The 23,469-nt window shown below is 37.2% G+C and overlaps 1 protein-coding gene across 1 annotated transcript in view; it reads left to right on the top strand.

Annotated features, from left to right (window-relative positions):
• LOC136877408 (DNA-directed RNA polymerase II subunit RPB2) overlaps window positions 1-23,469 on the top strand; it is a 332,230-nt gene that overhangs the window by 58,605 nt on the left and 250,156 nt on the right. The window lies entirely within an intron of this gene.

Consider the following 23,469-nt stretch of genomic DNA (forward strand, 5'->3'; position numbering starts at 1 on the left):
AGCAATAATCAAGAGTGAAAGAGTTTGAATACTCTTTCAGAATCTCTCCCCTATATATTCTCACTTCTGATGAGGTATATTTTGGTTATATTTAGCATAAAATCTAATTAATTTAGAAATGTTCAATAGGATTGCCAATTCTGAATCATCCGTATTTGTTTATCACATGTTAAGGCCAGTTTGTTCTTTTTGTAGGTGCTCATAATCTTTTTAAGTGTAACTTCTTGCATTCTAGCTTCAGTCATCATCCTTTAAATTTTGATTATCAAGAAGTTAATAGAAATCATCATTAGACTCTCAAAGTTACTGAGAATAATGTAACAACAAGAAGTCTATTTCACATTGTGCTCAGAACATCCTTAGCCATTGCTATTTTTTATTAAATTGAGATGGAGTAAACTTCCAGCCAAAATGTTCAGTTAAAAATAAACTATTTTATAAATTTGAAAGAATGTGAGCATCTGGTTGAAGCCCTCGCTTCTTTCATCAGAACTGCATTTCAGCACACATTTGCGGTATTATCCCACTTAGTTTGAACTGTCTTACTCTGTATAGTTATAGTTTTGGGACTGTGAAGATGACTGCACTTATGAATGTGGCGGAGCAGAATGCCGTATTGTAAATAGCTTGCTGTTTATATGAGAGAATGTAATTTTTATTCTTGAAACTTTGCATTTTAGAAATATTAAATGTATGATAAAAGTGCTGTTCAGGTATTAGGTATTGTGAATTTAACATTTCATATGAGTGTCATGGATTTTTTTTTTTTCCTTCGGAATAAGGCATGAAATAGTGAACAATTCCCACATTTAAGCGTACAAGGGAACTGTTACACCCTTTATACCAAAACCTACCTTGAAACTTTGGTGACATAACCGATGTGCTACAAGAAGACCATATACAAAAATTGACTGTTTATACTGCAAGGTCCCAGAATTAGAGTTGGAATTCTGTTTGGCCAGGCGGCAACATCATTGAACATCCATGCTTCACTGACAAGCTGCGTGGACCTTGATCCATAGTGAGTGCTGTACAATTTAAGCTGTAACGACTGGCATTGCTTTCATATTGCTTATATGCCTAATTTAGTGGTTTATTTCTGCCTAATTTAGTGGTTTGTTTCTGGGCCTTGCAGTAGAAATAGACAGCTAATTTTTTGCATGTGGTCTTCTCATAGTACATTGGTTATGTCACCAACATTTCTAAGGTGACTTTTGGCATGAAGAGTGTGACACTACTCTTGGTAGTACGATGTATCATTTAGAAGGCAAATAGATACCTTTATGCTACTATTCTTTCTCTGTTTTTTAACTGGCATACTCAGACAGATTCTCAGTAGATAATGTCTGAATGGCTACTACATGCAATCTTTAAATATTTTCATTATTCAGTTTCAAACAACACTAAAGCAAACGTAGGTGGTTTCAAGAAAAGTTTATCTTGTATAAATTAAAATAAATAAAACAGTATCAATACAAAGTTGAGCTATGTATATCCTTTGGAAATGTCTAAACATGAATTACAGGGTTAATAAATAATTTCATCACAATTTTGAATATTACATCGGAAGGAGTTTTGGCCTAGCAAATAATGAAGTAAATCTCAGTAAAGTACCCTTAATAAAAACTAAAAATCCAATCACATATTATAGCACATTAATTGACTCTTAACTTGGCTGTGCTCTCATTATTATTTGGGGTAAATTATGTTGTCTTATGAAAGACTACAAATCTAAACGACAGATAATGATCTTATGTGTAGAAGGTTCTTGAGAATCCTCTGATCTTGCATTGGAAAATTGTTAATGAGACAGGAAGTGGCTTATGTATTTAAAAGAGATTTCTCATGTGAATGAGTCTTTATCAGCAATCTTTAAAATCATTTGTACCCTACAGATACGGTGCTAAAAGGCAAATTGAAATCCTTGCTGCAAGATACATAGATTTATGAAGTTTAGCCACAGCAAATACTTGATTCAAATGACTTGCATTTCATTTTCACCATATTTCATATTCATTGGGGCAGTTTAATCGTGTTTAACGTTCTAGTATCACAGTTAATTAGATAAGTTTAATCACTGTAATTGCAAAGTGAATATTTACCTTTCACAACTGCATTGTGCTTGAAATAAACTTTCAGCTTATTAGGGCCTGTCAAGTACGTATCGTATATGCTGCAAAGAGATGTTAGGTACACAGCAGAAATTGCCAAATGGACACTGGTGGGACCCAAGACTTTCCCATTTAGCATCATATGTTCTACTGATTGAACTATGGTGGAAAGTTATATGTTCGGTTAGCCACTTTTGTTGCGCACTCTTCTCTCTGGCATTAAATACTTGACACAATATATTAAGCTGGAAGTCTATTATAAGTACAATAATATTATCTTTTCTGCATGTTGCATAGGAGTTGCTCATAGACTGCCTTGTTGTTTCTTTCCTAATGTTGATTCATCCTTGTCAGTTAATAGGCTGATAAGCTAGTTCCAAAATTATTTGAAGTGAGGAATCTTTGATTTCATGTTCTTCCTGGAGGCTATACATATGTCATAGAAGGGACAGACGACTTCATGAAAGATTTTAATCTGAGTCCAACTGCAGTGTTCAGGCTCAAATACATATAATGGCATTCTGGCATGTTGCGAACATGCTTTCATTGTGGGTTATGCTTTGTGTAAACAAATATTTTGTTCATGGAACACTGGTCAGGACCTTAAACATTATATTGTTAACTAGTTTATGTATGTAAATATAGATTGAGTCATTAGAAAAAGATATCGAATACTGGGAATTGTAAGTAAATATTCATCACTTTCATTCAATTGTTGGCTACAAATGTTTATAGAAATGAATTCTAAAAGTAATTAACATTATACATGGAATTACATTTCTGCTATAGTAAATATATAACATATAAATTATTCTAGTCATCAGTTACTAAAAGATCTTACATAGCAGAAAGTAAATGGAATGATTCATCAGCATAAATATATTAATTTGCTGTTAAACTGCTATAGTTTTGTCAACCAATGAAAACCACAAATAATTAGTCTTTATAAGCAATCTTTTGAATCATTTGTACCCTACAGATCAAGTGTTTAAAAAAGAAAATTGAGATCCTCACATAATGTAATGAAGATAAATTTATGAAGTTTGGTCACACCAGATAATTGCTTCAAATAACTTGAAGTTTTATTCTTCCCCACCACATTTCACAGCCCTTGAAGCAGTTTAATCAACATTCTAGTATGTGCTGCTCGCTTTTCAAGCATCTGTGGAGTTGCCCGTGTCTCACAACCATATAGCAGTACTGGTCAATGGGCTGGTGAATAAATACTAGGTTACGGAGATTACCTTCTGATCTAAAAATATGCCCTAGCCACTGCAGTCTTCAGAGGCTGGTGATATAGATGTTAGGCTCCTTTAAACAACAGTCACCACCACTGCTGCAGTCTTTTACTTGTAATGGAATTGAAGGCCGGCAGTACTGGTCAAACTAGTGTCATTTTGTTTTTTCTTGGGAAACCATGCCTGACATATATAGGTAGTTCAGACTGTAATAAACATGATTTGCATTCATTATTCTTTTTTAAACTTACTTCTAACTATACTGAGCTCAGGTGCTTGAACATTTCGACTCTTTCAAAATTATGATCGTTGATATGATGGCATCCACATCAATTTGATGACAAGATACTTTGTTTTGTCATCGCTGACCAACAACCCTACTTTACTTGCTTCAGACTAAATCGAGATGTGTCTGCCATCACCTCATTCAGGGTCTCACCCATAATCACTGCTTCATCTGCAAATTCTAGGATTGTTTCAGTTCCAACCAGCTCCATGTCTGTGTTGCAGTCGGTTGCATGTATAATTTCCTCTAGAATGATGTTAAACAGGATTGGTGATTGAATATTGCCCTGTTGCAACCTGTTTCTAAATAGTGAAGGACGCTGACAATTGATTTGCAAACCATACTTGACTGATTGATTCAGAGTAGCAGGCTTCAATCAATCTAATATACTTTATGGGGATGCCAAACTCTTGCATTACCTTTCACAACATAGGCCAGTTAATACTGTTATATGCTTGCCAGAAGTCGATTAATATGATGTGTAAATTCTTATCAAACTCATAAAACTTCTCTATCAGTTGTCTCAGACCAAGCCAGTGGCTGCATGGTTTTGTTTACGTAGCTGTCAGCTTGCATTCAGAAGATAGTGGGTTCAAACCCCACTGTCAGCAGTCCTGAAGGTTTTTTGTGGTTTCCCATTTTCACACCAGGCTATACTGTAATCAAGGCCATGGTCACTTTCTTCCCACTCCTAACTCTTTCCTTTCACATTGTCACCATAAGATCCATCTATGTCTGTGCGACATAAAGCAGACTGTGAAAAACAATTTGTCTCATTGTGAAGATATTATCAGTTCTTGAATGTCCAGGAGTAAAGCCACTCTGATATGAGCCTACAATCTCTCCAATCAGTGGTTTCAGACAACCAAGTATCAGGGAGTTGAAGACTAGCATATCTCAAGCCTCAGTAGTTAGACATCACCTTTTTCTTAAACCGGGCACATGACTGCTTACCTCCATTTTGCTGAAATCTCTTCATTTAACCAGATTTCTGCAACAAGGTGTTCTCAGTGCTTCTACCACTTCTTCCCCTCCATATCAAAACATGTTTGCATTTTTACCACTACCACCTGGAGCTCTGTTGCATTTGAGGTCCTTTACAGGTATTCTTACCTCATTAGCTATTCATTCCGATATCTCTTCTTCAATCACTTGAACTTTCTTGTGTTCTGCTGTTTCTACTGTGGCTTCACCACTGAGTACTTCTTCAAAACATCTTCTAAACACATCTGCCTGTTCTACTGGAGGATTAAAGCCTGCTGTCTGTAAATACCTCTCTCAAAACTTGTCAGCTGGAAGAAGGAATGAGATGATTGATGATTTCTTTGATTTCTTCACTTTCATCATTAGTTGTTTGCCGTATTATCATTCTTCCTTCTGACAATTCTGTCCGTCACTTTTCTATCTGCCAAGTATGCTGCCTTTGTATCTTCTAGAGGAATGCTTCAGCCATTCTAATCTGTTTGCTACTCTGTTCTTCACTGCTTCTTGATATTTGTCAATAAACGAAGGCTTTTCCACAGTTTTGGCTGCCACGCCATCTCTTCTCACTTGCACTCTGAACGATGGCCTCTTGCAGTGATGATTATTTTCCTTCAAGACCATTCGTGATCCCTGACAAAAGGTAATAAAAGGTAATCAGTGACGTCTTGATAATAGGCCTACTGTTTTACATGTTCATTTATGAACCTGTCTGTGTCATACCAAGCCACCCCTTCAGTTCTTTGCCTTTCAGTGGATGTCAAAATTACCAGAAAATGTTTGGAATTCATATCAGCCCCTTAAAAGTTTTATACATGCTGAACGCAGCCCTGGTACCTCTCGTTCACTAAAACAGGGTCAATCTGATTCTCTAGTCTCCTAAGGTGATGACCATGTGATTTTGTGTAACACTGTACGTGGGAAATACATGCTGCCAATTATCATCTTTATAACAGCAACAAAATTTACCATTCTGATACCATTCTCATTGCTTATTTTACGTAAGCTATCTGGACGGATGATCAGACTGCATTTGTCGTCTTGTCCAATTTTGTATATTAAAATCACCCAACACTAGGCAGACCAGTTGTCGTGGTAGTCTTACCTACAATACCCTCCATCTTAGCATAGAAGTAATTTTTTACCTCTTTGTCTGCATTCTCTGATGCTGCATGGTAGTTGACAATACAAATTTTACATAAATCTTAAATAATATTTCTAACTTCCATTAGAATCTTTCATGTGTATGTTCAAACCTTCGAAACAAAGTGCTTATGTCCTAACCATAGTTGTTGAACTGAGAAGTTGATCCAGGATTCAAACTCTTAAGCTGACAGTTAAATACAAGTTTCTTTATTTACAGTTATGCATATAATCCAAGACTCCACAGTAACATGTGATCATCTCAACTCTCATTTAAGCATGGGTATTTTATAAGATATGGGAAGATACTTTTAAGGTTGCCAGTGAAAATTCGCCATATGCAGGTCTTTTGATTTGACTCCCGTAGGCGACCTGCGCGTCCTGATGAGGATGAAATGATAATGAAGACGATACATACACCCAGCCCCCGTGCCAGCGAAATTAACCAGTTATGGTTAAAATTACTGACTCTGCTGGGAATCGAACCCGGGACCCCTGTGACCAAAGGCCAGCACGCTAACCATTTAATCATGGAGCCGGACAGGTCGCCAGTATAATGTATATAGAAACAAGCCATCATGGCACATTGTTCTCTCATTTTGAACTACTGCAATAATTTGAGTAAAGAGTGCAAAAATTGATTTAATATCCATTGAATCAGTGTCTATTAGTAAACTACTATGTTATTAATCTTTAAGCATCATCAAAAGATGCCCCAAATTCCAGTTTTTAATCTATCAGTCCCAGTATTAGTGTCAATAGCACACTAAGTGCGGTTACTGGATTCCCATCTTCAGCTGCTCTGGGTGGTTATTCTCCCAGTTGAACTTCTTTGGCTATAATAAGTAGGAGAGAGAATACACTTTTTTTTTCTTATCTTTACCGTTCTTATTTATTCTGAGACTTTCAATACCAGCAGGTTAGTAGCTACAAATCTTTGCCATATTAATTTTCTTCACGTTGTCTCTCGTATGCCACACTTGTATCCCTTTTTCATAATCAGTAAATCACTCTCATTACTTTTGAAGTTATGTTCGATTATAGAATGCTGCAACCTTTGATTTGTCGTCTGTTTCAGAACTTGGTGCAACATGAAGCAACTAGCAATATATATATATTTCATAGCTGTTTACTAATTTGTAATGTATATCGGTTATTTGTAAATGTTCTTAAACTCTTTCGTTATAAAGTGATCACGTCTATTAATGCCATGGCCAGGCTGAGTAGCTCAACTGGTAGAATTATAATGTGAGTTTTAGATCATTATTCATTCTATGCATTAGCCAGGGCTTGCACTCCTTAAACCATCTTGAAAATATGTAGCCATTTTCATATACCTAGAAAACCCATAGATATGTTTCCTACTTTCTCATTTAATATTTTCTTCCGAATTTGATTGGGCTTCTCTTTGGAATCTCTTTGCTTACTTAACAGTGCTCACAGTCTTTAAAAAGATGTGTGATTTTGGTTATCTCGGTTCTTCCTTCCTTTTGCATTCTACTTACTTGGGACCAGATATTTCTTCTATTGCTTATTGTTTCCACACACTTGGTACGACATTCATGAAATTTTCTTGTGCTCTCTTTTTCTCTATCATATTTGTATTAAACTATACATTTCTTGTTTGTGTGTTGGTTCTTTTAACTCCATTTATTCATGAAGTCTCATGAAATCCAAAATGCCATCAGTTATTCATAAATGTTCCTTAAACTTTTCCATTTAAGTAATCACGTCTATTAATGATGTGGCCATGCTTAGTAGAACTGGCCTTCTGAGCCCAAATTGGCAGGTTCAATCCCGGCTCAGTCTGGTCGTATTTCATGGTGCTCGTATACACCAACCTCATGATAGTAGATTTTCTAGCACGTGAAAGAACTGCAGGATAAAATTCTGGCACCTCGGCATCTCCAAAAATCATAAAAATAGTTATTGGGATGTAAAGTCTTCATTATTTTATCATCTATTCATGTAATGAAATTTCTTGTTATATTCTGTTTTATATAAATATATCCTGATTATTTAATTTATAAAATGGTAACAAATAATAATCTCTTTTGTTTCTTTCCCATGCTTAAGAGATCTCCTTGGATTTTTGAAATATTCTTGTAGTGATTTTTAATGTTTTTGAAGTTTGAAGGATTTTTTTTAATTTGTATGTATTATTCTTCAAGCTCATCGTAGCATTTTAATATTTTTTAAAATGTTATACAATCGAACCTACCCTAACGAGCACCTTTATATTTGGCGGGCACTTCCCTATACAGGCCTTTTTCCACAAAACATATTTTATTGTACATAAGACTCAGCGGATATTGCAATTACTCTTGCCCGTGTTTCTTATGTGGATACTGTTCCAGGACTTTTTTTTATGTCATCCTTTATTTAATTGTTGAGACAGGAATACTGTTGCATCTCTATTGCCAGTAAACACGAGTAACCAGGGATGAGCGTGTTTATATCTCAAGACAAGGAGAAATGTAATTGCAGAAAATGCAAAAGGCCTTTCATTGAGAAAACTCATTGAAAAATTTAGGTGTGGGAAAACTCAAAACACAATATATTGTGAAGAATAAAAATTAAATTTTAAGTGAGTGGGAGGATAATAACAGTTAGGAGTGAAAAAAAGCGTGAGTCAATTTTTACACAAGTGAACGTTGCGGTATAAGTTTGGTTCAAGTGTGCTGAAGCCAGAGAAACTGAATGTGTGGGTTAAAGGAGAAAACACAAGTAATCACAAATAATCTGAAAGTTGAGATTTTTAAACATTAAGAATTTGTGTCATTCTGGATAACAAAGGAGAAGATAAAACAATGTAACGATTTGACTTCATTCCCTTTAGGATAATAAAGAATAAATATGCAAAATGTACACAAAGTTGAATGATTACTTCCCAAAACTGTAATGTTTGTAAAGGCTGTAAAATCATTTCTAATACTGTCTCCCATGCAGATATTTAGTCAGAAATGATTTGGAATAATCAAAATAAAATTTTGTGCTTATATTTGAGGCAGATTTTCTTTGCCATTAAAATGTTGGATTAATTTTTACAACGTTCTTCATCGGTCAACTCTTGTAAGAGACATTTTTCTGCAGAACTGATGGTGTCCGCAAAGAGAGGTTCAACTGTATATAAACTTTTATTCTCAAGTTATTTTCATCAATGTCCCATACAAGAGCCATTCCTTGTTTCACTGTATACGTACATTTACCATCTCGGGAGATGGGTGTATTGTTTTGTCGCATCTTCACACTACAGTACCATTGTTCAACTGTCCATTGTAGTTTTATAGAAAACTGAATCAGTAATTCTTACACACATTAATCCAGTACTGGGAGGACAGACAGATATTTTCTGTAAATTGTCATTTTTGTGATGACATTACTTGACATGTTACTTACTGTCCCACCTGTTTGGGTCTTGTAGCTTTGTTAAAGATAATCCATCCTGAGGATTATGCATTATTCCAGTTACTGTATTTTTTTTGTCCTGTGTTGCCTATTAATCAAATAAAGATGTATGTGCTCACATCACTGATACCGCCATATACTGTTTTCAGCATGTAGATATACAGCTCTGCGCGATGAGCTGCATACTGTAATGTTTAGTGCAAGTGTTTTGCAAAAATACAGCTGTGTGCCTTGCATTAAATGAGAAATTAATGTAACATTCTTAGTTCATCACATGATACAGATCTACTTGAACTCCCTTTCTAACATGTTGAGACTGTATTCTGAAAGATCACTGAAGGTGTAATTAGAAGATTCTTCTGAATGCCACTATTGGCCACTTAAACTTCTCTCGTGAAATAATTCCAAGATTAGAATACCTGCTGCAGATTGCTTGCCATGTTCATCATTGGTATTTTATGGTATAGCTGGCATATTTAAACCTTAAGTTAATCTAAATATAACCAAATTTGTTGTGCACCCTTTTTCTTTCTACATTTTGTTTTGGTTGGAAGAAATAATTGTACACAGTGTTTATTACAACTTAAGATATAAAAAATTTTTCTCCATCTCAGGGTTTGCATGTTGTTTAAATTGTTCTTTATGCAACATTCAGGTATTAAACTTAAATAATTCTAATTGCATACTGATAGAAGTACCATAAATAACACTATGGGAAAAAAGAGTTTAAATTTTACAATATGAAATGTTGAGTGTTTCATGATCTTCTCCTTGTAGGTCCAGTATTCTATCTCTAATGACATCTAATATTTAAATATTGGGTTTAGGTCAAACAAGTGCTACCATAGATCTCTCTTTTTACATCTGTATAAAGAACAAGGCCATGGAATATCTTATTAAGGATGCTAGGTGTGCTGTAAGGAGACCAAAGAATGTCAAACATTAAATGTTGGCATGGAGTATGTTTTTAGTTTACTCTTAGCTCTAGAACATGTAACCTGTCACAGTAAATGAAATGAGACATCAGATTGAATCATACTAGTCTGTTTGATTAAACTGCATGAAAATGGTCCAGTGTATTTGGTTTATATCTCTAACCTCTGAAAATTGGCCAGTATATCTGGTTGGAATTCCTCATTACAGCAGCTGCTGCTCCAAATTTCAGTCACCAGGTTTGTAGGAAGATGGCAGCTGCAACACTCATAAATCATGTATTTCATGATAGTCACTTTAGTATATTGATCGAATAAAAATTCTACAGTGTGTTATGGTGAGTGTGTGTGTCAGTTTGTAAATCTCAGTGAAACAGTTTTGTTCATTTATGGTTTCTGTGTTGTTAGAGTTGTTAAGGTGAATTTGATTGTGCCTCTTTAAGGTGATTGTTACCAGAGGCTGTATTCAGGGAAGAGAATCAACCCTATTTAACCAGTGAGAAATTGGATGGCAGTGGTTTTAGCTTACAGTAGACACTTGATTATCCATGGTAATTGCAGGTAAAAGAACCTCATATAATCTGAATATGAGGTGAAATTGATATTGACAGAGCAATTTGCTATATTAAAATACTGTGGAGCTAAATAACTTTAATACACAGTATCTAACGGTTGCTTAAATCTCGTTAGCCAGCCAAACAATGCATTAAATTTGCCTTCAATCCCAAAGACTTTGAAAAAGAATTAGATTTGTTTGGGACGTTATTATGCCAGATACTTGTGAGCCTTCTGCTTGTCTCATTGAAACCATTCCAACCTGGTTTTATCCAGTTCTTTATAGGAATTTTGAATTGTTTTCCCTTTTGACAAACCCCTGAATGAGTCGGAGGTGATCACAAAAATGATTTTGTCTATATTTCCAAATATCCCAGATAACTGTTTCATGCTTGCTGCATTTCAAAGAAAGGTGCTGTACAGAACTGCTCTCTTCAAGTCTGTATACTATTTTTTGCTTTTGCTGTATCATTAACACTACATGTCCTCCTCTGTAGCTTAATGGTTAATGTTATTAGCTGCCGTCTTCGGGGGCCCGAGTTCGACTCCTGGTACTGCCGGAAATTTAGGAATGGCAGGAGGGGTGGTATGTGGTTGAAATGGTACATGCAGCTCACCTCCATTGGGGGTGTGCCTGAAAAGAGTTGCACCTACAATTTTTTTTTATTTCTCAGGTCTGACAGAAACCAGCGAATAGCACTGTGCACTGTGGGCATTTGCTTTTTAAAATGAACTGATAAGAGTTTGGATTATTTTTTTAAATCGCTGCGGATAATCAAGAGTGTATCAGTTTATCTGTCCTGTTCTGTATAACACTAGTTATGTGACCTGTGATGACAAACACTTCAAAAATTATATAAAGTTGCCTAGCCAGTAGACGTTTTTCCACGTTAAAACCAAACCCCATGACGCAACAGCCCCCTAAGGGTCATGGCCTACCAAGCGACCGCTGCTCAGCCCGAAGGCCTGCAGATTACGTGGTGTTGTGTGGTCAGCACGGCGGATCCTCTTGGCAGTCATTCTTCGCTTTCTAGACCGGAGCCGCCATCTCACTGTCAGATAGCTCCTCAATTGTAATCACGTAGGCTGAGTCAACCTCAAATTTTCCACATTAATTGTTTCTGAAATTCAAATGCATCACTGGGGAATAATGTAGAAATAACAACTGTTAAATGAAGCTTACATTACGAAGTATCATCTTGTCTAATGAGAACCACAATGACATCAGTCCAAACTACAGTTCATAATAGCCAGGTGACTTTGAAAAGAACTGTCACTATCCTGTGGTTCAGATTCAGTGCAAAGCTGTATGTTCTGTGGTTTCGATCACAGTATCAATAATCACGTCAAACTGCACTCCAAACTAGAAAAACTTCAGGACTGTTTTTATGTTGGTAGCTTTGAATGACTGTAAACAAGGAGATAGTGGACTGTTATAGCTGTACCGTAGGTTATTACCTGAAGATAAGAGATCCTTATAATGTCGTACCAACTTTTCACAAGATTTGGATTAATTTTTGTGGGCATTCCCATCCAGAAAATGTTCCATCCGGGATGAATAAAGTTATGTGTTTAGTCTTAAACCTTTACTTCAGCACTATCTTTCTGAATTGAAGTCAAGCTCTATAATACAAAACCATGATGTGAACAAAATCAGTTTTCAAGAATTTATAATTTAAGTGTGCAGTACCAGTAGGTCTTCTGTAAGTAGATGATAACAGTTAGGAAATTAATTGCACCTTTTTGTTTGTGATTCACCTGCAATTGAACTGGTGAGATCTAACAAAACTCTAGTACCAGGAGATGTTTGTGAGCATTTTCCAGTCAGAATACTGCTAAAAGAAGGTGAAAAATTGAAATACAGTGAAACCTGCATATTTCTACTTGAACCTGGTTTTGTAAATAACATTTTTGGCATTTAGGAAATTAATCCTGACAAGCATAGGGTACACCAAAGAACTTTGCATTTCATTATACATCCAGTCTAAGATAAATTAGAACTTTATATACCATTTTTTCTGAGCCTTTCAACTTTTTTTTTTTTACTTCTCTTTGAAAAAACACACAAAATTGGTCACCTCGTCTCAGTGAAAATAAAATTGGAAAGTCAATTTTGACAGTATGGGTGGTCCTTTAACTCTTGCAATCAGACGCATTTTTCAAAGGAAAATAAGTCTAAAATACTAAGGTAAATTGAGATTGATATATTATGCTCATTTTGAAAAAAAAAAAATTGATAGAATAGAAATATTTGAAAGCAGTGATAAAAAATTACAAAGATTTTGACTTTAAAATTAACATTAATTTATTTTCTCTTGGCAAAATAATGCATCTTTTTCCATAACCATTCATGCATATCATTGGGGTTCATATTGGTGAATTCATTTTAATTTGTACATTTTCAAATGGACTCATCCTAATTGAGTTCCAGTAGGTTTCACTGTATTTATGTGTAGATAACACACAAAGGTCACTTTAGACCACATTGTGATATCTATCTTACTTTAGAGAAGTATTTTCCGTATCACTGACAGTAATGACAGTGTGTGATCTATTTAAAAGCATATTTTTCAGCTGTGAATGTTTTAAAGCTATCTCTACTTTGTTGTTTTGTACATTGAATTAATTGTAATGTAAAAGAGTGTGTATATTAGAATGAGTGAATATAATTGTTTAATTACTTCAATTAACCTGAATATCATTTAAATGTTTTGAAAAGCATATAGATTATTATTTTTTATATCATGTTACCTTGGCTGTGGTTGAATGCAATGTAAATAAATTTGTTTGAAAGTTTGAAATCTTGTTCTTTCTTCCTATGACATTCACTATAAGTTGGTCTCCCAAACAGCTGTGTTGCCCTTTAAACAATGCTACAGAAAATGTATCAATTGTTTAAAGGGAAACGCAGCTGTGGACGTTACCATCCAGAAAATGTTCCATCCAGGATGAATAAAATTATATGCTTAGTTTTTTAAACCTTTACTTCTGCACTATCTTTCTGAATTGAAGTCAGAGCCTCAGGAGTAGCTTCCAAAAAATCCAGTAAATTTCCAGAGTAGGAAGATGTGACATATTTCTTGACAGTGTGTTTGACTGTCAGGTATATCTGTATTTGTGCACTGTACTGAGAATTTTTGCCCAGTTGTACAACAAATCAGCACATCTATTATACCATGATTTGTTCTGAGCTGTTCAGCATCAACCGCATTGTACGAGGCGTATTCAGAATGTGATGTTTAACAGTGCCTCTGAGAAAACTATGCAGCTGAGATTGAGAACTGTTAATCCATGTTTGCTTTCAGATCAGATTGATGTGTAAGTTAGTATCCGCTAGGTTGCTGTCCTGATTGGACGATATTTAGAATGGAGCATGTTTATTTCGGTGGCTGCAATATTCTCATGGATAAACTGTCGGGGTTGGCTGTTCTGTTCGTATACACCCTGACTAGAACATGTTTCCTTCCCAGGCAAGGTGAAGGAATATGACTTACGGCTGGTAGCCTGAAAGTCGGGGTGGATTTCACTATGCCTATAATAATGCACACTGATTGATTCAGTTGGTCATTAATCAGTTTGTGTGACAACCACTTATTCAAGTAGGTGAACAGTACTGTGATGGAGATTAGACAAGGCCAAGGGCTAGTGATCTCAAGATGGAAACAATACAGATTTTGGATAAATACGAAGGCTATGCCAAAAGTTTTTTGCAGCCCATAAACCATAATTCTGAGGACAATGGGATTCTTTTCATTTGAAAAAAGAATTTAAGTGCCGAAGAATGCCATTCTTCTTTGCTGCACATTTTTTGGTGAGGCTTCCCCTTCTAGGGCCACAGTTGGAAATTGGTTTAACGAGTTTCCAAGAGGTTGGCAGTCTATTGAAAATGAACCTCGCCTTGGTTGCTCAGCAACAGCTGTGACTCAGGAAAGCATTGATGCTGTGAGGAAAATGGTCAAAGATCCACATCTTACAATTTGTGACATTATGTATGTTGGGTATTCAGCCCGAAGGCTGGTTTGATCCTCTGCAGCTCCGCCATCAACTGTCATAAACAGCCTAGGCGTCACTGAAGAGGCGTATTAGAGAAATGAGGAGTGAGGTAGTTTCCCGTTGCTTTCCCCACCAAGCCAGCCGTTGCTATTACATATCAGTCTGCCAAACCCACTGAAATGCATGCACCATGAATGAGCGATATTTTTACACCATTTACAAAAGGGACTGGCTGTATTAGGAATGGTATTACTAGCATCACTCATACCTCAGTCACTTTCATATTGTCAAAGCCAAGGATGAGACTGAGACATGTCAATGAAAGAAACAAATTTGATATAGCCCATACCAGAAGACATAGTGCACTGTAAATACTACATCTCGCCAGCAAAGGCATTGTGACATTAAAGGGACCCTAAATATAGGGTCAACAGCAGCACAGACCATCGTTCACAATTATTTAGACCTTACCAAGAGATCTGCCCGTTGGGTGCCACATTCCCTGACAGTCAAAAGGAGGCGAGAGTGGAGTGGTACCGTTTCATGCTAGAAAAATTCAATGGAGGGCAGTCCCAAGACACCTACAATATAGTCACAGGTGATGAAACATGCGTCTACCATTATGACCCTGAAATGAAGAGACAGTCTTCCATGTGGTGCTTTCCAGGGGAGGAACCACACAAAAAAGTTCAAAGTCAGAACTCTGGAAAGAAGATGGTAACAACTTTTTTCACGAAAATGGGGCATCTCACCTCTGTGACCTTAGACACGCATCATACAGTCAATGCTGAATGGTAAGTGAATAATTGTCTTCCCAAAGTCCTCGCCGCATGTAGGTCACAACACCCGAAGTCCAAGAGTGGACACCTTTTGCTTCATCACGACAATGCATCTGCGCACAGTGCTACCAGCACAATGTAATTTTTGGAAAAGGAAAGAGTGCGAGTGTTACCTTCTCCCCCCCCATATTCACCTGACCTGGCCCATTGTGACTTCTTTCTGTTCCCTAAGACCAAGGAAAATATTCATGGGCAGCGGTTTATGTCAGATGAAGAGGCCATTGCAGCATACAAGAGTGCACTATTTGACATCCCGAAAGAAGCTTGACTGAAACATTTTCTAAGAGGTTTCAGAGAATGGAAAAATGTACATGTGCTAATGGAGAGCATTTTAAAAAGTTGTAATTTTTGTTTTGCAAATAAATTTTTTGTCTGCTAAAAACTTTCGGCATAGCCCTCGTACTATTCCTTGATTTCATTTTAGCTGTTCTCCTTGATCATTGTTCTTTGAAGGACAATATTCTGTCAAGTGCAATCCCCAGACACTTGGAATATTTTATTATGGACTAGTAGATTGTTCTCAATCTGAATACTTAGTTGGTATTGGTTATTGTGATGTGATAGAAATTATAAAAGGGAAATATTATTCTCCTTAAACTCTATTAGATTAATTAAATAGTGCCATTCTAGAATTAACCTCCATCTGAGCAACCAATGTCTTATGGACGCTCTGAACCCTGTTCTTAGTTACTATTTTTACATATTTTAAATATTTTTTAAATTTTATTTTCATAAGCAACAAGCCAATCCAGTGGCCTAGAAAGGACCAGGATTACATCCTGGCCAGGTCTTGAAATATCTGAGGGCTCATTCGAAGGTGTCAAGTCTATGATGTCTGACACCGTAGTTAGCGTTTCGAGTCCTGTTGATGGAAAAAAAAATTCACTATCAAAATGTTGATCAGCAGGGTGGGAGAAGTGGTGGTATACAATTTCTGATCGCTAGATTGCATGCCAAAAGAGTGGACTCAGTTCCTAACCTCTCTACGGTGTTCATATGAAAGGGCATATGTAACTTGATGGTGATTTCTCCATTGGATGGATACGTTAAGCCTTGAGTAGGCCCCTTGGTGTTATTCAATAAGGGTAGACTGTGTGCCAACACTGGGTTTCACCCTCTCTGTACCTCTTTATCGTAATCATCCCACATCTAGACATGCAGGTCTCCCATGGGCGTCAAGTAGAAACACCTGCACCATGCAAGCCAAGCATATCCTCAGGTACTCAAAGCAATAAAAGTGGGTCAGTATGTTACAGATATTCAAGTCATACCCAGCAAGTGCCTAGATAGCGACCATCGGCTATTAATCGCTTACCTAAAAGATGTTCATGTGCCCAAAATTAAACAAAAGAAAATGCCAAAGATTAAGACATGGCTGTTGAAAGATATGGAGAAGAAAGGAAACTATGAAGCAAGGATAACAGCTAAATTACCCAAAACTGAGAAAGGGGGAGTAGAAGAAGAATGGTCCTTATTCAAAGAAACCCTTGTAAAAGAAGCCACGGAAATTTGTGGTAAAACAAGTGCCACACCAAAAGAGAAGGAAACACCTTGGTGGAATGACCGAGTGAAGACAGCAGTAAAAGATAGAGAAATACTGAAAAGAAAATTAGACCTCGAAAAACAGAAAACAGATGATAGACGAAATGAATTAGAAATTGAACATCTAGCACAGGAATACCGGAAAAAGAAACTGGCTGTAAAAAGACTGATCCAGGAAGAAAAGGAAAAGTGCTGGGATGACTTTACTACAAGGATAGAGGAAGAATGTCAAGGAAGTAGAAAACTACTATACAAAATAGTAAACAGTAAAAGAAATGAAAATATAAACATCCTTGCACTGGAAACAGATGATGGTAGCTTAATACAAACAGAGGAAGGGATCAGGGATGAAATGAAGAAGTACTTCAACATGCTGTTAAATGGAGATGGGGGCAACTCCACCACCAATGATTGTAGTGTAGATGAAGCCAAAAGCAACAAATACCCATTAACATGGCTTGAGGTAGAAACAGCACTAAAGAGCATGTGAAATGGGAAGTCCCCAGGCTTTGATGATCTCAGCTCAGACATGATAAAGGCAGCTGGAATACCAGGCTTGAATTGGCTATATAGTGTGTTGTCAGTGATTTGGGAAAGTAACAAAATTCCAGAAGATTGGAGTAAAGGAGTCATCATCCCGCTATTCAAAAAGGGCCACCGACGGAAATGTGGAAATTACAGAGCCATCATGCTGTTGTCACACTCACTGAAGCTGCTTGAAAAGATCATAGAAACAAGACTTAGGAAGATAGTGGAACCTTTGCTTGAGGAAGAACAACACGGGTTCAGGAAAGGTCGAAGTACTGTGGATCTTATTTTTGCAGTGAAGATGCTGACAGAAAAGTACTGGGAATATGGAACAAATCTTGTGATTGCGTTTGTGGACATTGAAAAAGCATATATATGATGGTGTTCCTCAAAACAAGATATGGGAATGTCTGGAAGACCTAAAGGTGCCAAAGTACTTAATTGACAAAGTCAAGATGCTATACCAGAAGTGCTACAGCTGTGTCCAGATAGGCAACGGACGATCAAAATGGTTTGATACAAAGAGAGGTGTCCAACAAGGAAGTGCTCTGTCACCACTCCTGTTCGTAATAGTAATGGGACAAGGTCAACAAATCTATCAAGAAAATGGACAGTGAAGTAAACGCCCTGGTATTTGCAGATGATGTGCTTTTATGGGAAGAGACAGAAGCTGAAGTTCAGAAGAAACTTAATGAATGGAACAACATATTCAAAAATTTTGGACTGACGATGGGCAAAACAAAGACAGTGGAAATGACATTCAACAGGAAAGGAACAAGCTCAAATATATTTCTGGAAGGAGCAAAAATCAAATCAGTTTCCCACTTCAAGTACCTCAGAAGCACAATATCGAAAGACAACACTGTTAGGCAGGAAATACTCAGCAGGACACAGAAAGCATCAAACTTCTACAGTCAAGTCAGGAATCTCCTCTGGGACTGCAAAATACCACAGAAAGCGAAAACAATCATGTACCACACTTACTTTGTACCAATCCTCGCGTACGGTTTAGAGAGATGTATCCTACTAAACAAAGACTTCAGTAGAATCCAAGCAACTGAAATGAGATTCATTTAGAACCATGAACCAAACAACCAGAAAGGACAAGATCAGAAATGAAGTGAATAGGAAAGTAGCTGGTATTGAGGTTCCTATTATCAGTGTCATAAAGAAACGCAGACTTCAGTGGTATGGGCACGTAATGAGAATGAACAGGGAAAGACCTGCCAGAAAATATTTCTACCTTAATCTCGTAGGAAGAAGACCCCAGGGAAGACCAAGAAAACGTTGGATAGAGACTAAGATCAGATGTGGAGGAGAGAGGATACAAATGGGAGGATGTACTGGATCAGAAGATGTATGAAGACAGAAGGAGATGGCGGGCGCTTGTACACCACACCCGGGAAACTGGAGTTGGGAAATAATGATGATGATAATAAAGAAAAGATTGATAGGAATGTAAATGCAGGTGTTAGCACTTTTTGAGGGAGATTTTGTCTCCTTAAATTGATGTCCTACATTTGAAATGTGGTGGTGCTAGAGGAGGAGGATGAAGATATCCTGGACTGAAAGGGCTCGTTACCATAAGACCTACCTGTGTTGGTGCGACATAATAGCAAATTTAAAAAAAAAATTGACTGAAAGGGTGAATAAATAAACAGATGCTGTGCATTATTCAAGGAAATTAACCACATTGTGGAGTCAACTGAGATGAGAAGAAACTAACTCTGAGTATACCATCCTAATAGCCATGTGGATGGAAGAATGCCTAGAGGAAGACCTAGAACAACATTCCTGGATAACATAAAGGAAGGAAGACTGTACCAGACTATTAAACAACTGGCTGTCAAAAAAAAACATAGACTTACTTTCATGCTGCCTACCAACATCTGGGATTATGGGAGACAAAGTAGTAGTTTATGCTTTTATTTCCAGATTACAGCGTAACAAAGGAAACGTCATGAACAGCTGGTTCAGTGCTGAAAAGGAGTACTGAACTGAGGAAGATAAGAATTGTAATTTTAAAGACAAAATTCACCATAGTGGGACTATAGCCTCCTGAGTTAACATGAAATATTATTCATTGGTGAAAGCAATAATATCACAGCCAATTCTTCCCATTTTTAGTACTCAGGATGGTACAGCATAGAATGCTATACCTCAATTCACCTGGAAGAGCAAGGGGCCATATTGTGGTCAATACTCTGCAAGGTGGTTTTGCCATCTGACAGCATGGTAGTGGATATAATAAATGCTTGTGATCTTTACATGAATTATTTTGGATATAATGTGCTATACAAATCTAAAAGCCCATTATGTTTACAGAAAGAAATTTGACCAGGTCATGGAAAGATTGTGATGTAATTAAATATATATACAGAATGCCCTTGGAAAAAGGTTCCAGTATTTGCAGAGGAGGCAACACACAACAAACAAAGGAAAAAACTTCCTATAAACAATGGTCGCCAACCCAGTATCTTCAGAGTTATGGTCCACTACCATTACCATCAGTGATCACCATATCTTTAATCTACTTTTAACACCATGTGTTCGATGTGACCACTATTCATTGCAATGCAGCCTTCGACCCTATGTTGCATGAAACTGCGCATTCGTTGGAACACCCCTGACTATTGCTGGATTGCAGCACCAAGCCTCTCTAGAGGCCACACACCATTTCATTTTATCACAGGCAATGAACACACACACTCGTAGTGTATCCACATCATTATGGGGACCGCATACACCCTGGTCTTTACATGTCCCCAAAACCAAAAATCTAAACGGTCACCAGCAAGGTCAGGCAAACAGGTAGGCCAAGGTAGACAGGCAGATGGAAATGGACCAGTGTCCCATCATGCACATACTACATTTGCAGTCATTCCTGTAGTGGCACATTCTCCAGCAACACAGGGAATTAGTCCCAAAAGAAGGTACGATATGTAGGACCATTTAGTGTGTTGTGTAGAAAGTAGAAACCTATCAATCTGTCCCCGAGAATGCCTCCCTGTACGTTAATACAAAATTTATATCATCCCATACGTGGGTATTATGAAAATTTACGATACCATCTCGTGAAACCCACCTTGTCTGTAAAAAAACCGTCGTGAAGTACAGATCATGGGCATATTTGGAGAACCCCTGGGCAGAAGTGCAATCTGGCGGGCCGATTGTGTGGCGCTGCACATGGTACGAATAGAGGCAACTGTTCATGGAGGACTGTCCAGAAAACACTTTTAGCAATACCTTCAGCTGCGGCTATTTTTCGGACACTCGTTCCAGGATTGTCTGGCACATTATCTAATACCCATTGCTCCATATGAAGTGTGCGAATTGTTCGAGGTCTGTCACGATCACTTGTTCGTGATGCAAAGTACCCCATTTCCAAAAGGCGCTGGAACAGAGTACTAAATAACTTTACAGATGGTGTATGACATAATGAATACTTGTCAGCATACGGATTACATGCCCACAGGTTGCTTCCATTTGCTTGTCCATTACAGAAGATCATATCGCCTCCATTACCTGCTGTAAGGCCAGAGAAGAAAGACAAGTAAACAAATTACAGTACTGCAGTGTCACAACAAAACACGTGCCGTTTGAGCACTACTGTACACCCAACAAAACTAACCTACCTGACTGAGAGCAATACAGTCTGTAGCATGCAGTGGAATACTGTATTTTGACTAGTGTGTTTTGTTCTTACATGATACAGTACAAATGCACATGCACTGCATTAATTGTCTACGTATGATGGTTTTGCATTTGTTTCGTGGCAAAGTGCTTGGAGTGCAAGATGTGACCATCCTGCATAATAAGACCATAACACACCACACTGGTAGATTTATGACCAATGTTTAAGTAGGAATGTATTTCAGTCTTTTGTTGCAGACGATCCTTCATAAATTATTGGAACATCGTGATCAGTGATAGTAGTGGTAGCGGACGATAACTCCAAAGATATTGGGCTTATGACTAATGTTTATAGGACCTTTTTTTTTCCTTTTGTTTGTTGCGTGCTGCCTCCTCTGTAAATATTGGGACGTTTTTCAAGGATACAGTGTATATGTCTTTTTAATTTTGCTTTTAACAGCCCATCATGCAGATAATAATGCCTTGTGGAACAGATTTTTATGGCCCACCAGTTTCACTCAAAATGAAAATGACTTATGGCTTTTAGTGCTGGGAGTGTCCGAGGACATGTTCAGCTTGCCAGGCGTGGGTCTTTTTGTTTGACGCCCGTAGGCAACCTGCGTGTCATGATGATGAAAACGAGGCGTACACCCAGCCCATGCCAGCGAAATTAACCAGTGGTGGCTAAAATTACCAACCCTGCCGGGAATCGAACTCGGAACCCCTATAATCAAAGGTCAGTGCACTAACCATTTAGCCATGGAGCCGGACTCATTTCAAAATATTTACTCTTATTAGAAAATTATTATACTGTGTACACCTGTCAATATAATAGTGTTAAAAAACATTACAATAATGGAAAACATTATTTGTCACCAGTCATTTGTAAGTCAATATGGAACCAATCATGAAGTGTATTGCGTGTAACCACCAATATCAGTCTTCAACTCCCAAAATCTTTCACTCAAAAATAGTCGATGTATTTTGATCTGAAATAAGTAAATGTGATGTTTGAGTCACTTAATTAACTCTCATTTTCTTGAAGAACAGGAATCTACTACATAAGTGTATTATTCTAATTTTGAAATACAATTTTAGTTTCAAATAGATATAGGCAACACAAAGTATATTTTATCCCTACAGAAATCCTTTTAAAAGTATGTGTGGGAATGGAAATAATATATATGATCATTCATTTCATCGCTGATCTGCATTTAGGCAGGTAGCAGATTAATCATTGTGGGGTTATTGTTAATGGTTATGTCCTGGACACACTGGTTTTCATCTGCAAGCAGAGTATACTGTAATTATGCAAAATGAAATGTTCTGAAGTCTTGTGTGTGCATGAAGCTGAGATATACAGTATGTCACTTTCTTATTCATACAGTTTCATATTGTGAAAAGAGCAATATATTTTGGACATTTAAATGGATGTAATTGTCTTTTAAGAACTTTATTTCTGGTAGATTTCTTTGTAATGCCATACAAAAATAATATTTATAACAATATATACTACAAAATACTTGAGAAATAACAAAACATGACCTTTTCCTACAGCACATTATTCATACAGATGCCAGGTCACTAAACATATGATTGAAATGAACCATAGCACCAATCCTAGTACTTTGTGGAGTAACCCTTGGCTTTAATGACAGCTTTTACTAGCTTCGCACACGTTTCATAGCTGATACTGGACCATTCTTGGGTCACCACTTGTTTTAACTCATCTTTGGATGAATCCTTTCTACTGTGAACCCTAGACTTCAAAAAGGCCCATTAATATTCAATAGGGTTCAAGTCAGCAGAATGGGGAAGTATTTTTAATTGTTTTGGAATGTTGCAAATTAACCACTCTTTGTTCAGAGCAGTGATATGTTTGGGGTTGTTATCCTATTGAAACGTGTAGGTCGGTAGCATTCCCAATTTTTCAACACTTTGTTTAACATTGTTCTTCAAAATATTAATGCACACTACTTTGTCCATCGTGTCTTCAATAAATTGAATATTCCCTACACCTTGTGCCGACATACACCCCCACATCATAACCAATCCACCTCCATTTTTTTCACTGTGGGAAGTGTATTGGCCACTTCGTTGTCCGTATTGGTCTTTCTCCACACACTGCGGGCACCATCAGAACCAAACAGGTCGATTTTAGTTTCGTTGTACCAGATGATATTGTTCCAGAACTCCTGGCCCTTGTTTACGTGTTCTTTCGCAAAGAGCAGTCTTGCAGCACGTTTCTTCTTACTAACATAGGGGCCTCTTCCTTGGTAC

The sequence above is a fragment of the Anabrus simplex genome, chromosome 7, assembly GCF_040414725.1.
Source record: "Anabrus simplex isolate iqAnaSimp1 chromosome 7, ASM4041472v1, whole genome shotgun sequence".
Taxonomy (NCBI): domain Eukaryota; kingdom Metazoa; phylum Arthropoda; class Insecta; order Orthoptera; family Tettigoniidae; genus Anabrus; species Anabrus simplex.